The sequence below is a fragment of the Macaca fascicularis genome, chromosome 14 (genome assembly GCF_037993035.2).
Source record: "Macaca fascicularis isolate 582-1 chromosome 14, T2T-MFA8v1.1".
NCBI classification, from domain to species: domain Eukaryota; kingdom Metazoa; phylum Chordata; class Mammalia; order Primates; family Cercopithecidae; genus Macaca; species Macaca fascicularis.
In genome coordinates, this window is record NC_088388.1 from 8205305 (window position 1) to 8225437 (window position 20133).

Genomic DNA, 20133 nt, shown 5'->3' on the forward strand with positions numbered 1-20133 from the left:
GGGCTCACTGTTCTATGCATGCAACAGAAAATATTTCAAGTGGAGTAGTGACCTGCCCAAATTCACTTAGCTAGTAAGTGACAGAGCTGGATTCTAACTCTAATCTCCTTGTGGTGGACCGAATACCCAACCCCCACCACCCAGATGTCATCTCCTAATCCCCGGAACCTGTGAATATGGTACCTTGGCAAAGTCCCATGGCAAAAGGGACTGTGCAGATGTGATTAAGTTAAGGCTCCTGAGATGGGGAGATTATCCTCGATTATCTGGGTGGGCCCTATATAATCACAAGAGCCTTTAAAAGAGGTGGCCAAGAAGGGCAGAGTTAGAGGAGGAAGCAGGGACTGGAGATGTGGCTATTCAGAAAGGTAGTTAACTCCTGCAGTCCCAGCTACTCAGGAGGCTGAGGTGGGAGGACTGTTTGAGCCCAGGAGTTCGAGGCCAGCCTGGGCAACATAGAAAGATCCCAGTCTCTTAAAAATAAAAAGAAACGTGGGAGGCTGAGGCAGGAGAATTGCTTGAACCCAGGAGGCGGAGGCTGCAGTGAGCCGAGAGTGCGCCATTGCACTCCAACCTGGGTGACAGAGGGAGACTCCATCTCAAAAACAAAAAACAAACAAACAAAAGTAGTTAACTATGTACATTGTTTAACTGAATTTTGTGCCTTCATCAAGGCACAAAATGATGGCTCAAAACGAAATGGGACATGACTGGGATGAGCAAATGGAAAAGACTGAATATGCCCAACGTTCGTCCTCATCTGAGGCTTGCCAAAATCAAATACAATAGAAACAAATCTCTGAAATTCAAATGTTTTATCTGAGGAGGAAAAAACTGCTGCAATTGGGGGCATACCTGTAGATCAGGTAGTCTTCGGTATGTCCAAAGAACAAAGAGAAGCTTAGATGTTTTATAAAAAAGAGAAATGTTACTATTGCTCTTCGAGAAAGTTCATCGGCACAAGTAAGGTTTTGGGAAATTGGCAAGCTCTGACAGGTGAGTGACAGTGGTGGGCAAAACTAGTCTTAGAGTTGCAGCACGTCATCACAGTAGACATCAGATAAAACGGGTTTCAGGTTATAGCAGGCAGTTTCAGCAGCCAGGTTTGCAGAGAATACCATTTCTGGAGCAATGCCCTGAGTGCCTTTCCCCTAGTTTCTTGGCTCTGTTTTAGTTGGGTATGACGAGAATAACTCAATATGTATGATCAACTTTTGCAGACTGCCAATCATGAACGCTTCTGATGGGTTAGGTTTTTCCTTGTTTTCAAAGCAAACATTTTCCACCTTCAAATTGATTTGTGGCTGCTGAATAAACTCACTGCAAGATAAAAGTCTCACAGGAGTCAGTCAGGGACATGCGTTTCTTCTCTGCTTAAGATTCTTCACTCATTCAACACTGCCCACATTTAGAGAACATTTGCTCTGTGCCTGGTACTGAACCAGTTGTTGGAGTTGTAGAAGGATGTGGGCTACACAGTCCAGCGGGAAAGGCAAACAATCACGTTACGCTCTGTACCACTGCTCTATTATGCCTCAGAAGGCTCTTAGATAAATACCTCATAGGATAACATGGCAGAATTATGTTAGGAGGAAAAAACATCACAGACCAATAAATATTTGTTGAATAAAGAGACAAGACAGGCCTTTATGCCATAGCACCTTATGTTAACAAGATGGCCAAGAAAGATTTAGTACCTTAGGTAAAGCAACAGCAAGACTGGATATGTTCCATGTTTTCACAGAAATGTAACACAGCACACAGATTTTGAAACCTGTGGCAATCAGTTCAACATGATGTTTTTGTTTGTTTTCAATGGCATGACTCAAGGGGACTTGGGGACTCAAATGTATTCTAACTCTTCAAAGTACAAGAAAATGTCTATCCCTCATTCAGCATCTATCATGTACTAGTTGCCTGACATGCATTTCATTATCTCTTTTAAGTTTCACGGTAATGCTAAGAGGTGGGTATTATACCTATTTTACAGATACAGATGCTGGAAGAGTTAAGAAAACGTCCCTAGGTCACACAGGAGTAGTCAAGACATGATGCACACAGGCCTATCACAGTCCAGGGACCAATTTAAGTTGGTATAAAGCATTTTATTAGCAAATTACAAGAAATTATTTTAATTATAAGTGAACGTTTTAAACATATATCTTAATATAACAGAGAACACTAAGGAAATAAGATAAATTTCTCCATAAACCCACATTTGCACACATTTGATGCAAAGACTCCCAGATACAGTTGTGAGGATGACTCACACTGACTGTGTCTGGCAAGACGTTGTAAGAAGTAGTCTCAGTGTTTAGGAAGCTGAGTTAGTTAGCTGCCCACCCCAAGTTTCTTGCTACCCTATGTTTCCCTGGTGGGCGCTTCTCATGCAGTGAAAATGTAGGACCAAGGCCTGAAGGGAAGAGTCCTTCCCTGATGACACTTCTGCTTTGTTTTTCTACAGCAGAAAATAATTTTACAGCAAAATTATAAAGGCTGATAATTCCAAGTGCTGGTGAAGATGTAGGGTAACAGGAACTTATACATATGGCTGGGGACAGTGGAAAATGGTACAGTTACTCGAGAAAACCATTTGGTAGTTGATTAGATTTTTTATATATATGTGTGTGTGTGTGTGTGTGTGTGTGTGTGTGTGTGTGTGTGTGTGTCTACTCCTATACCCAGCTCCCAAGGGAACCCAAGAGAAAGGAAGGCACACCACAACAAGACAGGTACAAGAATGTTCAAAGCTTCTGCACAGCAAAGGAAACAATCTACAGAGTGAAAAGAATAAGATAAAATATTTGCAAACTACTCATCTGATGGGCAATTAATATCTAGAATATATAAAGAACTGAAATATCTCAGCAAAAAAAAAAAAAAAAAAAAATCCGATTAAAAAAATCTGCGAACGATCTGAACCGGCATTTCTCAAAAGAAAACATACAAATAGCCAACGAACATATAAAAAAAATTCAACATCGCTAATCATCAGGGAAATGCAAATCGAGACCACAATGAGTTATCATATTCCCCAGTTGGGCTGGCTACTATTAAAATGACAAAAAATGACAAATGCTGGAGAGGATACAGAGAAAAGCCAACTCTTCTACACTGTTGTAACTAGTGAACGTGAACTAGTGCAGCCACTATGGAGAACAGCATGGAGTTTCCTTCAAAAAACTACAAATGGAACTACCACATGATCCAGCAATCCCACTACTGGGAATCTGTTCAAAGGAAAGGAAATTATTGTATCAGAGAGACAATGCAGACCCCCATGTTTACTGCAGCACCGTTCACAATAGCCAAGAGACAGAATCAACCTAGGGGTCCGACAACAGAGGAAGAGATAAAGAAAAAGTGGTGTACACACACCATGGAGTACTATTCAGCCATAAAAAAGTGTGAGATCCTGTCATTTGCAGCAATATGGATGGAACTGAGAATATTATGTTAAGTGAAATAAGCTGGGAATAGAAAGTAAAACACTGCATGTTCTCACTCACACATGGAAGCTAAAAAAATTAATCTCATAGAAGTAAAAAGTAGAACAGATGATACTAAAGGCTGGGAATAGCAGGGGAAGGGGAGGGAAATGGAGAGATTTCTTAAAGGGTACAAAATTACAGCTAGATAGGAGGAATAAGCTCTAGTGTTCAGAAAGATGACCACAGTTAATAATATTAATTATAGATAGCTAGGAGGAGGATAGTCAATGTTCTCAACACAAAGAAACGATCAGAGTTTGAGATGACGAGTATGCTAATTCCCCTGCTCTGTTAATCATACATTGTATGTATCAAAACATCTCTATGTACCCCATGAAGATGTACAATTATTATTGGTCAATTTTAAAATTAAATAAAAAATTAAAAAATAATGTTTAAAGCAGCTCCACTCACAATGGTCCTATACTGGAAACAACACACCCACCAACTGAAGAATGAACAAACAAAATGTAGTATACAAAAAAGACCAAACTATGATACATGTGACAACATGGATGATTCAAAACCACTACACTGAGCCGGAAGAGCCAGACCCAAAAGACTGTCTTACCATCCCTGTGAAGTTCAAGAACAGGTAAGACCAATATGTGGTGATGCCAGTACAGTGACTGAGACAGGTGGAGGCACTGATAGGAAGGGATACGAGGGAGCCCTCTGGCTAACAACACCCACGGCAACGTCACGGGGCCTACACACCAGCAGAAACCCACAGGCCTTATATCCAAAACCCATGCACTCCACTGTATGCAATCTGCACACTGACTTAAAAAAAAAAAGGCCTGAATGAAGGCTGAAGAGTCAGATACACTCTGGTTTGAACTGCAGCTCTGTCACGTTACTCTGTCACTCATCTATCAGCCTTATAATGAGGCACATGTTGTTCTGGTCACTTGTGATACATCAGTAAACAAAGCAGACAAAATGTCCTGTCCTTGAGTTCACATTCTAGTGAAAGGACACAGTCAATAAGCAATAAACATAATAATTAGGTAAATTATGTAGTAGGTCAGATTGTGTGAAAATAGAGCTAGGTATTGCGCGCATGAGGCAGAGGAGGGTGCGGAGAGTTGTAATTCTGAGTTAGGTGGCCAGGGTGGGCCTCCTTGAGAAGTTCTAGGTTGAGGGGAAGAAGTACATAGGCCTTAAACTAGCTACATGCTTGGTCTGCCTGAAAAACAGCAAGGCCAGGGAGCCCATGTTGCGGGCTGCTTCCCATGCAGGCCTCTGTAAACCACACAGAAGATGTGTTTTTTTGTTTGTTTGTTTGTTTTTTGAGACGGAGTCTCGCTCTGTCGCCCAGGTTGGAGTGCAGTGGCCGGATCTCAGCTCACTGCAAGCTCCGCCTCCCGGGTTCACACCATTCTCCTGCCTCAGCCTCCCAAGTAGCTGGGACTACAGGAGCCTGCCACCTTGCCCGGCTAGTTTTTTGTATTTTTTTTTAGTAGAGACGGGGTTTCACCGGGTTAGCCAGGATGATCTCAATCTCCTGACCTCGTGATCCGCCCGTCTCGGCCTCCCAAAATGCTGGGATTACAGGCTTCAGCCACCGCGCCCGGCCCTGTTTGTTTGTTTTAAGAGACAGGGTCTTGCTCTGTCACCCAGACTGTAGTGCAATGCCATGATCAAAGCTCACTGCAATCTTGAACTCCTGGGACTCAAGCAATCCTCCCATCTCAACCTCCTAAGTAGCTGAGACTACAGGTGCATTCCAGCACACCCAACTAATTAGAATTTTTTTTTTTTTTTTTTTGCAGCAATGGGGTCTCATTATGTTGCCCAGGCTAGTCTATAACTACTGGGCTCAAGCGATCTTTCTGCCTCCGCCTCCCAAAGTGCTGAAATCACAGGTGTGAGCTACTGCTCCCAGCTGATTTTTTCATTTTTAAGTGAGAAAGACATAAACCTCTTCTTAACTTTGTGGTTTTTCTGTTATGTATGCAGGTGTACCTGTCTTTAAGTAATGTTCACCAGGAACAGATTCCCAAGGTATTAGGACTTTAGTTACAACCCTCCAAATAGTAATACTTTCAAAAAGAACCAGTTGGCCAAATTATTCCCAAAGTCCATTTTAGAGGGCAGTGCCCTATCAGGAAACCCTGAGTCTCATCCTTATGAGGGAAGGGAAGATATCTCAAAAGCTGAAGGAAACAAAGTTCTCTCCAAGATCCCTAAGAGAGCCAAATCTCTACTTTCTGCTCTCTAGCTACCTCTGTGCTACAGTGGGCTGGAAGTCAGATTCCGTGGTCCGGCATGGGTATATCGGAGCTGGCTGCAGACTCCTCTGTTACTCCCCTCCCGTCCTTTTCATCTGGGGATCAGGCAGAAGAACACTTCTAGCCGAGTCCCTACTCAAAAGGACTTCAAATACAATGGATAGCTGGGGTTCTCCAGCCAGTCCACCTTTGGAAGGTCAGTGAAAAGGTGGATGAGACAAATGGGGCTCAATGTGCTGGAACTCTTAAGAAGTTGAGTCTGCCTTTAAAGTAAAACAGAGTATTACAAAGATGATTATAGAGTCCAAAGGACTTTTAAAGGAGGATCCCAGGTTACTCAGCTCAGAAATAATCTTCCTCTCTACAAAGGCATTCTGAAAATATATTAATAACAGGTCATTTATTTCCATCTTTTAAAACTCCATCTGGAAATCCTAGACCATCATTAATAAAACAATAACAAAACACTAAATCTTGGTCCCTTGATCTGCTCTCACCCCTTACTTTTCACATTTTTGTGAGTTCACTGTTTTAGCCTGTCTTTGGCTCTCTTTGGGATCAATTTCCTTCCAATAAGAGCAGGAAGGCAACAGCTATTCTAATTAGGCCAAGAGTTCCCGGCTGTCCCCTCATTCCCTGCACCTCGAGCCATTTCTCTTCCACTTCCTAGGCATGCGAGCCCTTGTGAGCCCTTGCAGAGAACATTCCCATTGCCACCAGCAGGAAGGACAGAGTGCCACTGATAAGAGTGTTCCCAGAAAGATCTCCATCAGCCTTTTACTGTACGTCTTCTCTGTACTTAGCTTTGTGCTAGGAGCTTAAAAAGAAAAAATTGGGCATAATCTCTGCTTTTGAGCAATTCATAACCTAGTTGAAAGGACAGGATTTAAGTATATCAAACAATTAACCAACAAACGTGACAGTGCATGATTAAGTTCTAAATTACACAAAAGGAGATCACTGAGTAACTGGGCTAAGGCTTCAGTGAGGACATACTTGAGCACAAGCAAATTCTCTCAAGAAATTATTTAGCTCTCATTAGACTAAGTCTGAAAGAATAAGGCGGTCTACTTGATAACTGGGTACAGAAAAGAACAAAATATAGTGGCAAGAATCTTTTGAAAGCTTCTAAATAATTCTAGTTTATACGTGACTGTAGGATAAAGGAGAAACAGCCTTGAATAATTTCTACAAATGATCCTCAACTTGCATTTAACAGCTGTTTCTAACCTACCCTCATGCAAATTTGAGAGGCTCACTAAGAGAGAAATGGTCATATTCCATTTCCCCCTCCATCTCCTTTTTTTTTCTTTCTTTTTTATTTTTTTTTTTTTGAGACAGGGTCTAACTCTGTCACCCAGACTGGAGTGCAGTGGTGTGATCTTGACTCACCGCAGCCTCCACCTCTCAGGTTCAAGCGATTCTCCTGCCTCAGCCTCCCAAGTAGCTGGGATTACAGGTGCATGCCACTACCACCCAGCTAATACCCTTCTAATAAGATATCAATAAACAGCAAAGTGGTCACATTTTGAACAGAAAAAAAGGGGAAGAAAGGAGAAACAAAGATCTGGACGAAATAAAAACCTGAACAGTTAGACCCCAAATCAAAATGATGGTCATGAGGTAGGAGGCAGAACTTTACTCTGGACCAGATTGAAGACCGGCTGTAAAGAGAAGAGGCAACACCACCACTCCATAAGACACACCCACTAGTGTATGTAAGTTTACCACTGCCATGGCAACACCCAGATGTCACTACCCCTTTCCAAGGCAACAACCTGGAGGTTACCGCCCCTTTTCTAGAAAATTCTGAATAATCTGCCTCTTAATTTGCATGTAATTAAGCGTGGGTATAAATATGACTGCAGAACTGCCACTGAGTGGCTGCTCTTGAGGCTGCCCACAGGGTCTATTGCTGCTCGGCAGAGCAGTCACAGCGCTTAAGCCTGCCTACGGACGGGGTCTATCCCTGCTTTGCAGAGCAGTCACGGTGCTGTAACACTGCCACCTCAATAAAACTGTTTTCTTCTACCACTGGCTCACTCTTGAATTCTTTCCTGAGCAAAGCAAAGAACCTTCCTGGGCTAAGCCCCAATTCTGCGGCTTGCCTGTCCTGCACTGGTCCCTTTGTGACCAGAGTAGATAAATGCAAGGAATAGAAGACAAGTGACCTGGATTACTCCTTTGTCCTACCAAGAAATGGCTGTGTCATATGAGCAAGGCATTTTCCCCTCTTGAGTTCTTTAATCAGAAGATGGGAAGAATAAGCTCTGCCTCTTCCCTTAACAGCATTTATTCACATAAAGAGCAAACCAATAGAAAAAAACTATGACAAAGGTTTTCCTTTGTGAGAGTAAAAACATTTCCAAAATTGTTTCTATTTTATAGGCACCTGTGAAAGTCTTAACAAGCTTCAGCAATAACACCAACAAGTAAATTTCTGAGCAGTATATTCTTACTGCTGAAGAGGTTACCCAAATATATATAGATGCTGAACCTATTATTTCATATGAAATAGCATAATTTTGATTGTGAAACGATGAGCTAAGGCATTATTTATTTATTTATCTATGCATTTTTGAGACAGGGTCTCGCTCTGTCACCCAGGCTGGAGTGCAGTGGGATGATCTCAGTTCACTGCGGCTTCCATCTCTTGGGCTCATGTGAGTCTTCCACCTCAGCCTCCCAAGTAGCTGGGACCACAGGTGCACACCACCACACCCAGATAATTTTCGTATTTTTAGTAGAGATGAGGTTTCACCATATTGCCCAGACTGGTCTCAAACTCCAGTCCAAGTGATCTGCCAGCCTCAACCTTCTGAAGTGTTGGGATCACAGGTGTGAGCAACCACACCCAGCTTAAGACATTATTTTAAAACCAGTAACCTTAAAGCAGATTTTTCAAAAGCAAAGCAACTAGATCAGGTATGGTGCTGCATGCCTATCCCAGAACTTTGGAGGGCTGAGGCAGGAGGACGGCTTGAGCTCAGGAGTTCAAGACGAGCCTGAGCACATAGTGAGACCCTGTTTCTACTAAAAACATTAAAAAAAAAAACATTAGCCCAGTGTGGTGGCACACGTGCCCACGGGCCTGTAGTTCCAGCTACTCAGGAGGCTAAGGTGAGAGGATCACATGAGCCTGTGAGATGAGACTGCAGTGAGCTATGATCACGCAGCTGTACTCCAGCCTGGGTGACAGAGACCCTGTCTCAAGAGAAAAAAAAAGCAAAGCAACTAAATTTTCTTTCCCAAAATGTCTGAATGGGGCAATTTCATCCTGAAATCGCTCAAATGGGAGAATATCAGAGAATGAGAAAAAACTTAAGACCAAACAATAAACAGAACCAAGGAACATTCTTAGGGATATTTTACTCCATAGCCATAGGATGTGGCTTTCTATGAAGCAGAAAGCAGAGGCACATAAGATTCTAAGAAAATTTTCAGTTACTCAGGATGTTTATCTTTGGATTATGAATGCCAATTACTTGCACAGACCAACACAATGTATGGCATTTTCTATCTCTCTCTGCAATCTCCTTGATGATAATTTTCTGGATTGGGAAACAGGCCTCAAAGGTAGGGTGGCGACTTTTGCTTATTAAAACCAGATACAAAAATTCTCAGGTCCAAAGTAGCTCCTTTAGTATTGCAGAGAGAGTACTGTAAGCTTTCTCATCAAGAAAATAGAATTGCTGTGCAAACTAGTAAATGTGAAAAGTTCCTAGCATAGACTCTGGCATATCCGAAGTGCTCCTCTCAGAACATTTCTGAAAGTTTTTTTTTTTTTTGAGACGGAGTCTGGCTCTGTCGCTCAGGCTGGAGTGCAGTGGCATGATCTCGGCTCACTGCAAGCTCCACCTCCCGGGTTCACGCCGTTCTCCTGCCTCAGCCTCCAGAGTAGCTGGGACTACAGGCGCCCGCCACCACGCCCGGCTGATTTTTTTTTTTTTTGTATTTTTAGTAGAGATGGGGTTTCACCGTGTTAGCCAGGATGGTCTCGATCTCCTGACATCGTGATCCGCCCGCCTCAGCCTCCCAAAGTGCTGGGATTACAGGCGTGAGCCACCACGCCCAGCCTCTGAAAGTATTTTTAAACCTGGAGATCCTTTCCCCTTTCTAAGAAATCTTCCTTTTTCTTTTTGCTATCCTTGCATTGCCCAAAACAGACTTGAAAAAGAACTACCAGTAGCCCTGGGATAGACAGTCACTGTTGAAAAAGACCAATGAAGGAACAGGGATGAAGCTAAGTAAATCAAGAATGATCCCTGACCTCAGAGCATTCTCAGTCTAGTGAGAATGGCATACAAACAACAGCGTAACTTACGAGTGCTTTACTTGAGACATATGCAGGTTACTATGGAATGCAGAAGGAGTATCTGACGTCTTTCCTGGGGAGTAAGAGGAGGCTTCACAGAAAATAAGGATGAGTTGGAGCTCACCTGGCAGGGAGGGGGAAGACCACGCCAGTCAGAGAGAACATCATGTTCAAAGCCACAGAACTGGTTCTTTAAGAAAGCAGGCAAGTAGGTTGGAAATTAAGAGTGTATATGGGCCGGGCATGGTGGTTCACGCCTGTAATCCCAGCATTTTCGGAGGTGAGGCAGGCAGATTACTTGAGATCAGGAGTTCGAGACCAGCCTGGCCAACGTGGTGAAACCCCATCTTTACAAAAAATACAAAAATTAGCCAGGCGTGGTAGCGCGTGCCTGTAATCCCAGCTACTTGGGAGGCTGAGGCAGGAGAATCCTTTGAACTCGGGAGGCAGAGGTTGCAGTGTGCCAAGATTGCAACACTGCACTCCAGCTTGGGCAACAAGAGTGAAACTCCATCTCAAAAAAAAAAAAAAAAGAATCTGGATCTTATGTTGGGACGTAGAAATTAAAGGATTTTAGACAGAGGAGTAACATTAAAATGCAGATATATTCTCTTTAACTAAAATGCATGTTCTCACTTAAGTGAGCACTAAATACTGAGCACAAATGTACATAAATATGGGAACAACAGACATTGCAGACTGCTAGAGATGGAGCTAGGTGGGGTGGTTTGTTTAAAACACTACCTATTGGGTACTGTAATAACTACTTGGGTGACGGGATTTGTACTACAAACCTCTGCATCATACAATGTTCCCAAGTAACAAATCTGCACATGTATCCACTATATCTAAAATAAAAGTTGAAATTTTTAAAAATGAAGGAAATAGTGTCTATATTTTGGAAAGTCCACTTTGGTCAAAGTGCGTGGAGTAAACTGGAACTGGTGAGTATAAAGACAAGAAGAGTTAGGAAGTTACTGAAAATGTCCAGGTGAGAAATGATGAATTCCTGAACCTGGAATGTGGTCACTGAGATCAAAAGGAAAAAAAATTCAATTCAAGAAACATTTAGAAAGTGGAATCAACTCTGTGACATTTCAACCTACAGGATGCCAAGAGTAGAGAAGGAAAAATCAGAGACGATGCTCAGGTTTCCGGGTTGAATGATCAGTACATGTGATTACAATTCACACCCCTCCCCAACATGGTTTGTGGAAATCCACTTGGTCCTGGAGAAGGTGACACCACCCTGGCTCCAGGGGTAAAGCCTGTTACCTATGTATGGGAAGTCATAAGCACACTCCATGTCCCCTACAGGCCACTGGGACTGATGGAGTTTGTACAGTGGAAGACAGTCAGAACTTACACAAAATATAGCAAAGTGACAGTGAAAAGTGTAAAAGAAAAGTTAGACCTAGAAAACGGAGAAGTTAGAGCTGAAATCTAATCTAGATGCAATGAATCTCCAAGGAAATAGAATAGGTAAGGGGCATTATTCAAAGGGCCAATGGCAAAAAAATTTCCAAAATTTACCAAAGCCACCCACGTTCACATTTTAGAAAGCCCAATAAATTCAAATGGAGAGTAAAGAAAAATGAATCTACAATCAAACATATTGTATTGTGAATCTGTAGAATACCAAAGACAAAGAAGACTTAAAAGCTGCCTGAGAAAAAGACAGAAGCACCCAGACTGACAACTTAAAACAAAACAAAAACAAAACTGTATTGGTTTAATTTACATATTATAAAATTCACCAATTTTTTTTTTTTCACAGTTTTGCTCTGTCGCCCAGGCAGACCAGTTGCACCAGTGCAATGGTGCAGTCTTGGCTCACTGCAACCTCCACCTCCCGGGTTCAAGCGATTCCCCTGCCTCAGCCTCCCGAGTGGCTGGAATTACAGGCATCTGCTACCACGTCTAGCTCAATTTTGTAGTTTTAGTGGAGACAGGGTTTCACCATGTTCGTCAGGCTGGTCTCAAACTCCTGACCTCAGGTGATCCACCCGCCTCGGCCTCCCAAAGTGATGGGATTACAGGTGTGAGCCACTGCCCCCGGCCAAAATTCACCTATTTTAAATGTACAATTCAATGATCTTCAATAAATTTGTTAGATGGTGCAACCATCACCCCAATACAGTACTAGGATATTTTCATCATCAAAATACGACCCTTTGTGCCCATTTACAGTTAATCCCTATTTCCGTTCCCTCCCAGGAAGCCAATCAAGTCTCCATCTCTATAGGTCTGTCTTTTCTGGATACTTCATACAAAACGGACAACACAATCTGTCTGGCTTCTTTCCCTTAGTGCGTTTTGAGACTGACCCATTTGTAGCATGCATCAGTGTTTTATTCATTTCATTGGTGAATAATACTTATTTATCCATTTACAAGTTGGTGGACACTTGAGTGGTTTCCACTGTTTAGTTTTAAAGAGTAATGATGTTATGAACATACAAGTCTTTGAACGCTTTGGACCCAGCTTTCATTTCTCCTGGGCATATACTTACCAGTGGAATTGCAGGGTCATACGGTAAATTTATGTTTAACTTCTTTGGAAACTGTCAAAGTATTTTCCAAAGTGGCTATGCCATTTTACATTCCTACCAGCAATGTATGAGGGTTCCTGTTTCTCTATATCCTCACCACCATTTATTATTGTCTGCCTTTCTGATTAAGGCCATTTCAGTAACTGTTATCTTATTACGGTTTTTTGATTTTTTTCTTGTTATTTTATTTAATGTGGTTTTAATTTGGATTTCCCTCGTGACTAATTTGCCTTTCTCAAGCAACTAATGATTTTGAGCATCCTTTCAAGTGTTTATTTGGCATATCTTCTTTGGTAAAGTCTCTAATCAAATATTTTACCTTTTTTTTTTTTCTTTTTGATAGAGCCTTGCTCCGTTGCCCAGCTGGAGTGCAATGGCACGATCTCGACTCACTGCAACCTCTGCCTCCCAGAGGTGATTCTCATGCCTCAGCTTCCCGGGTAGCTGGGATTACAGGCGCGTGCCACCACGCCCAGCTAATTTTTGTATTTTCAGTAGACACAGGGTTTCGCCACGTTGGCCAGGTTGGTCTCGAACTCCTGACCTCAGGTGATCTGCCCAACTTGGCATCCCAAAGTGCTGGGATTACAGGTGTGAGCCACTGTGCCTGGACTGAATCTTTTGCCCATTTTTTAACTGAGGTGTTTGTTGAGTGTTAGGTTCTTTTTCCTTCTGAGACAGAGTCTCGCTCTGTCACCCAGGCTAGAGTGTGGTGGCATGATCTTGACTCACTGCAACCTCCGCCTCCCGGGTTCAAGTGATTCTCCTGCCTCAGCCTCCCAAGTAGCTGGAATTAAAGGCACGCACCACTATGCCCAGCTAATTTTTTGTATTTTTTTAGTAGAGACAGGGTTTCACCATGATGGCCAAGCTGGTTTTGAACTCCTGACCTCAAGTGATCCGCCCACCTCAGCCTCCCAAAGTGCTGGGATTACAGGCATGAGTCACTGCACCCTGTTCAGTGTTAGGTTTTCTACATAGTCTAGATATAAGTCTTTTATTTGACAATGGACTTTAACAGCAATAATGGAATTCAGAAGAAAATAAAAAATTTCTTCAATGTGCTGAGAGAAAATAATTGTGAAAACAGAATTGTATACATAGATAAAACATACTATAGGAATGAGCATTAATTGAAGACATTTCCAGATGGCTGAATGTGGTGGTTTATGCCTGTAATGCCAGCACCTTGGGAGGTTGAAGTGGGAGGATCGCTTGAGCCCAGGAGTTTAAGACCAGACTGGGCAACATAGCAGGTGACCCTGTCTCTACCAAAAAAACCCCCAAAACCAAAAAACATTTTAAGATAAAAACAGAGTTTACTACCAGAAGACTTTCACTAATGTGTATTAATTACTGCTATGTAACAAACTGATAACTTAAAACACTTTTTTTTTTGAGACAGAGTCTCGCTCTGTCACCAGGATGGCATGCAGTGGCGCGATCTCGGCTCACTGCAACCTCTGCCTCCCGGGTTCAAGTAATACTCCTGCCTCAGACTCCCGAGTAGCTGGGACTAGAGGCGTGAGCCACCACGCCCAGCTATTTTTTGTATTTTTACTAGAGATGGGGTTTCACCATGTTGGCCAGGATGGTCTCGATCTCTTGACCTCATGATCTGGCTGCCTTGGCCTCCCAAAGTGCTGGGATGGGAGCCACTGCACCCGGCTGCTAAACACATTTATTATCTCACAGTTTCTGTGTGTCAGAGATTCAGAAGCAGCTGGGCTAGGTGGTCCTAGCTCAGGGTCTCTTGTGAGGTTGCCATCCAGATGGTGGCTGGGGCTACAGTTGCCTTGATGGGGTCACAGCATCTGCTTCCCATGTGGCTGCCTTGCAAGGCTGGCAAGTTTGTACTAGCAGCTGACAGGGAGACTCAGCTCCTCTCCACATGCAATCCTCTCAGGACTGCTTGATAACCTTATGACATGGTAGCCTGGCATCCCGCAGTGAGTGGCCCAAGAAAGAGCAAGGCAAAAAGGTGCAATGTATTTTACGACCCAGCCTCAGAAGTCATGCTCCATCACTGCTGCAACATTCCAATGATTACACAGGTCAGCCCTCTTCAGTGTGGGCATGTGAATCACAGAGAGCCACAGTCACTGGGGACCCTGGCTGGCTCACACATTTCATGTAATGTCTTAAGGATATACCGTAAAAGTAAGGAAACGTCCCGAAAGACAAGGATAGAAAAAGAAATAATGGACAAAGAAAATAGTAAAAATATAGGGAAATTCAAACAAACATTGCTTTTATAAAACAAGAATGGCAATGTCTGATTAACGCACAGTAAATGGTACAGCAAGCGTGGTGGGAGGAACTGATTGGATTAAAGTATTTCCTAGGGCCTTTAATTGTTTCAGAAGAGAATGGAAATTCACTAACTTTAAACCCTTAAGTATTCACATTCAAAGCTTGAGAGTAAACTAAAAAAATAAAAATTGAATGTCTGTCTTTTGAATGCACAGTTTAGAAAAATGGAATGAGGCTGGGGGCAGTGGCTCATACCTGTAATCCCAGCACTTTCGGAGGCCGAAGCGGGCGGATCACAAGGTCAGGAGATCGAGACCATCCTGGCTAATACAGTGAAACCCTGTCTCTACTAAAAATACAAAAAATTAGCCGGGCGTGGTGGCGGGCGCCTGTAGTCCCAGCTACGCAGGAGGCTGAGGCAGAATAGCGTGAACCTGGGAGGTGGAGCTTGCAGTGAGCCAAGATGGTGCCACTGCACTCCAGCCTGGGCGACAGAGCAAGACTCTGTCTCAAAAAAAAAAGAAAAAGAAAAATGGAATGAGAGCAAAACTGTTAATGAATTCAAAAGGAGACAAAGAGGGCTAAAGAGTCATCCAGAAATAGAGACACCCCCACTCCCCATAAAAAAGAACAAATAGAAAGCATAAATTAAGATGGCAGAAAAAACACCTATGGATATCAATAGCCACCGTAAGTATAAATATATTAAACTCCTAAAAGATATAGATCAGATTTATAAAACAAAATTCACTTATATGTTCTTCATAAGAATTCACATAGAATAAGACTAGAAAGTTATACTAGATAAATAATCAAAAGAAAGTTGGAATATATAATGTTAGACAAAATAGAATTACTAGAAAGAGAATCATCAGGAAGTTAATTCTAGACCTATATAAACTTAATAAAATGGCTTAAAAATAAATACCACAAAAACTGACAGAAGTATAAGATAGTGAGAAGTTTACTTATCATAGAGGCATATTTTAACATACCTCTCTTAGTAATTGATTGTTAAACAGAAAAAAAAGCTAACATTACCAATATTCAAATGAACACATGGAAGCCGGAACCCCACAACAGCACAATACACAGTCTTTTCAAACATACATAGAATGTTTTCAAAAACTGATCTTGTATTTAGGAATAAAGTAAGTTATTAACAAATTTCCTTTTTTTTTTTTTGAGACAGGGTTTTGTTCTGTCACCAGGCTGGAGTGCAGTAGTGCAATCTCAGCTCACTGCAATCTCTGCCTCCCGAGTAGCTAGGACTAAAGTGCATGCAACCACACCCTGCTTTTTTTTTCTTTTTTTTGTTTTTTTTCAGAGATGAGGTTGACCAGGCTGGTCACGTTGCCCAGGCTGGTCTTGAACTCCTTGACTCAAGCTATCCAACTGCCTCAGCCTCCCAAAGTGCTAGGATTACAGGCATGAGCTACTATGCCCACCCAACCTTTACCAATAAATTTCAAAGAATCAGTAATATGAGAACTACTTTTTCTCATTAAAATGCAATTAAATTAGAAATCAGTAATAAGAAGATAATTTTAAAGAGAATGCATTTGAAAGTATAAAAACATCCCTGAAAAGAACTCATGGGTCAAAGAAGAAGTTATAATATAAATCAGATAATATTCAGAACCAAACGCTAAAATATGACGTATCAAAACTTTGCTATGCCATTAAAGCAGGTATTAGGGGAAACTTTATTATTTTTTAAAGGAAACAACAGTTTTAAGTAGTTATATGAGAAAAGAAGAAATGCTGAAATTAATGAATTAAGTAGCCATTAAGAAGTAAAAAATAAAGGGACAGTCAAATAAGCCAAAAATCTAAAAGAAAGCAGCATAAAGCAAATATCATAAAATAGACAGCAAATATATATTAGTCTTAAGAAGCTAATAAAATCTAGAAACCTAGAACTGTTTTTCAAGGAACACACTCCAGATTAAGCAAAGATTTACAAGATTAGACTATGCCACCAACCACTTTATCCAAGTAAAGCTGGAAACTTAGATGAAAAAGGTAGATTTCTAGAAACATATAATGTAACAGAAATTATTAAGGAAGCTAGAGAAAATCTGAAAGGTTCTACAGCTATTAAAGACAGTGATGAGGGCTCATGCCTGTAATCCCAGCACTTTGGGAGGCTGAGGCCGGCGGATTATGAGGTCAGGAGATCGAGACCATCCTGGCTAACACGGTGAAACCCCGTCTCTACTAAATATACAAAAGATTAGCTGGATGAGGTGGTGGGCACCTGTAGCCCTAGCTACTCGGGAGGCTGAGGCAGGAGACTGGCGTGAACCTGGGAGGCGGAGCTTGCAGTGAGCCGAGATCGCGCCACTGCACTCCAGCCTGGGCCACAGAGCGAGACTCTGTCTCAAAAAAAAAGACAGTGATGAGTAGTTTAAACTCTTCTGAAAATGAAAACACCAAGTCCAGATTATCCTCACAGGCTAATTCTACCAAACATTCAAAGAAAATATCATTTTAATCTTATATACATTCTTCCAGAGGATCAAAAGGAGGAAACACTTTCTAATTCATTTCATAAAATTAACATAACCTCAGTACCCAAGAAAGAAAAATTATAAGCCGATCTCTTTTATGATCAGTAATGAAAAATTTTAAAACAAAATATTAGCAAAACAAATAATGTATTTACAAAATAGCCGGGCATGGTGACTCACGCCTGTATTCCCCGCACTTTGGGAGGCAGGTGGATCACGAGGTCAGGAGTTGGAGACCAGCCTGGCCAACATGGTGAGTGAAACCCCATTTCTACTAAAGATTAAAAAAAAAAAAAAAAAAGGCCGGGCGCGGTGCCTCAAGCCTGTAATCCCAGCACTTTGGGAGGCCGAGATGGGCGGATCACGAGGTCAGGAGATGGAGACCATCCTGGCTAACCCAGTGAAACCCTGTCTCTACTAAAAAGTACAAAAAACTAGCCGGGCGAGGTGGCGGGCGCCTGTAGTCCCAGCTACTCAGGAGGCTGAGGCAGGAGAATGGCGTAAACCCGGGAGGCGGAGCTTGCAGTGAGCTGAGACCCGGCCACTGCACTCCAGCCTGGGTGACAGAGCAAGACTCCGTCTCAAAAAAAAAAAAAAAAAAAAAAATTAGCCAAGTGTGGTGTCGCACACCTATAATCCCAGCTACTCAGGAGGCTAAGGTAGGAGAATCGCTTGAACCTGGGAGGCGGAGGTTGCAGTGAGCCACAAGTTCGAGCCATTGCATTCCAGCCTGGGTGACATGGCGAGACTCTGTCTCAAAAAAAAAAAAGGAGGCATGAACCAGTTAGATTTATTCCAGGAATGTAAAGATGCTTTAACATTAGAAAACCTATGCATGTCATCTTCATCATTAACAGATTAAAGGACAAAATACTATCATTTCAACAGATTTGTATCAAGCATTTGGTAAAACTCAACATCCATTTATCATAAGTCCTCTCAGCAAACTTGGAGTAGAAAAACATTCCTTGACATATAAGATACACACCAGAAATCTACAGCAAATACTTTAATAGTGAAACATTAGAATGTTCTCTTAAAAACTAGGAATAAGACAAGGTGTTCACCATTCCCACTTTTATTCAAGGTTATACTGTTGTCAAGACTCTACCTATTTGAAAAGGCTGTTCAGCTAAAAGCAAAAAAAGACCCTAGCCAGCTCAGTAAAAGAACAAAAAAGACATAAAAATATGAAGTTTGAAATGGAAGAAACAAAAGCCATTATTTGCAAATTGATTTATGACAGCCCATTTGGGAAATCCAGAAGAATTCTCATTATTAGGATTAATGAGAGATTAACCAGGTTGCTAGATTTCTGAAACTCAAATGCATTTCTAAACACCAGCAACAAATAATATAAAAATATAATTAAAAATATATATATACACTATTTATATATATTTACATATAAATATATATAAAAGCAACAAAAAATAAGACACCTAAGGGTAAAACAAAATAATAGCAACAGCTACCAACTACCGAGCATTTACTATGTGCCCCCATGAAGTAGAAACATTAGCCCCTATTTTACAGATGAAGAAAATGAGGCACAGAGAGGCTGACTTACCCAAGATGACATTGTAAGCAGCTAGGTGAGGACTGAAACCAACAGGATTGAAACCCAAGATGACACTGTAAGCAGCTAAGTGAGGATTGAAACCCAGGCAGCCTGGTTCTGAAGCCTTTGTTCCTAAAACTACTACTCTATGCTATCTCTAAGCTGTCTCACTCCGTAAGATGTGCAAGTCCTGCGTGGACTTGTAAGATAGACTGTACGTATACAAATGTCATTGTAAGACAAAAGAGATGCCGTGTTCATGCATAAGAGACACTCTAGCATTGATATCTTGATTCTCCTCCAAATTGATGTAAGAAATTAATACAACACTGATCAAAATTCCAACAGGATTTTCCACAGATGCTAATTCTAAAATTCATAAGGAGCAGGCCAGGCACGGTGGCTCATGCCTGTCATCCCAACACTTTGGGAGGCCAGGGTGGACAGATTACTTAAGCCCAGGAGTTCAATATCAGCCTGGGCAACATGGCGAGACTCCATCTCTAAAAAAAATTTTAAAAGAAGTGAGGCATAGTGGTGGCATATGCCTGTGGTCCCAGTTACTTGGGATGCTGAGGTGGGAAGATCGCTTGAACCTGGGAAGTTGAGGTGGCAATGAGCCGTGATCACACCACTGCAAGACACTCTTGAAGAAAAGAAACAAGGTGGGGAAATTAGGCTATCAGGTATCTAGATTTATTGTAAAGAAACAGTAGTTGAGGCAGCATGGTATTAGTGAAGGAACAACAAAAAGATCAATGAAACAGAGTAGAGTGCCCAGAAACAATCGCACAATCATGCAGAAACAATGTAAGAAAAAGGCAGTATTCCAATAACTGGGAAAAAAAATAAACTATGAAATGCAAAAAAGGAAATTTGGATCCATACCTCACACCATACATAACAATAATCTTCATGTAGCTTAAATACTTATATGTGAAAGGCAAATTTCTAAAATATTGGACAATATTTTTATGACTCTATGAGGTAAGAGTGGATTTCTAGAAATAAGACATTGAAAACAACGAGAAATCCAACTATATTAAAATTAGGAATTTCTATTCATCAAGAGACACCAAAAAGAGACTCAAAAGACAAGCCAAAGGCAGCTCTGGTACTTCATGCCTATAATTCCAGCACTTTGGGAGGCAGAGGTGGGAGGATCACTTGAGGCTTGGAGTTCAAGTTCGAGACTGCAGTGAGTTATGACTGCAC

The 20133-nt window shown here is 41.7% G+C and overlaps 1 protein-coding gene across 4 annotated transcripts in view; it reads right to left on the bottom strand.

Moving 5' to 3' along the window:
• The window catches only part of PACS1 (phosphofurin acidic cluster sorting protein 1), a 174679-nt gene that overhangs the window by 56371 nt on the left and 98175 nt on the right, over positions 1-20133 (bottom strand). Inside the window, exon 1 of one of the 4 annotated variants that reach the window (XM_045370575.3) lies at positions 18928-19099. The exons of the other annotated variants lie outside the window; for them this stretch is intronic. The gene's annotated coding sequence lies outside the window, so the exon portion shown is untranslated. Of the gene's footprint in view, positions 1-18927; positions 19100-20133 lie in introns of those variants that run through there. 4 annotated transcript variants of the gene reach the window in all.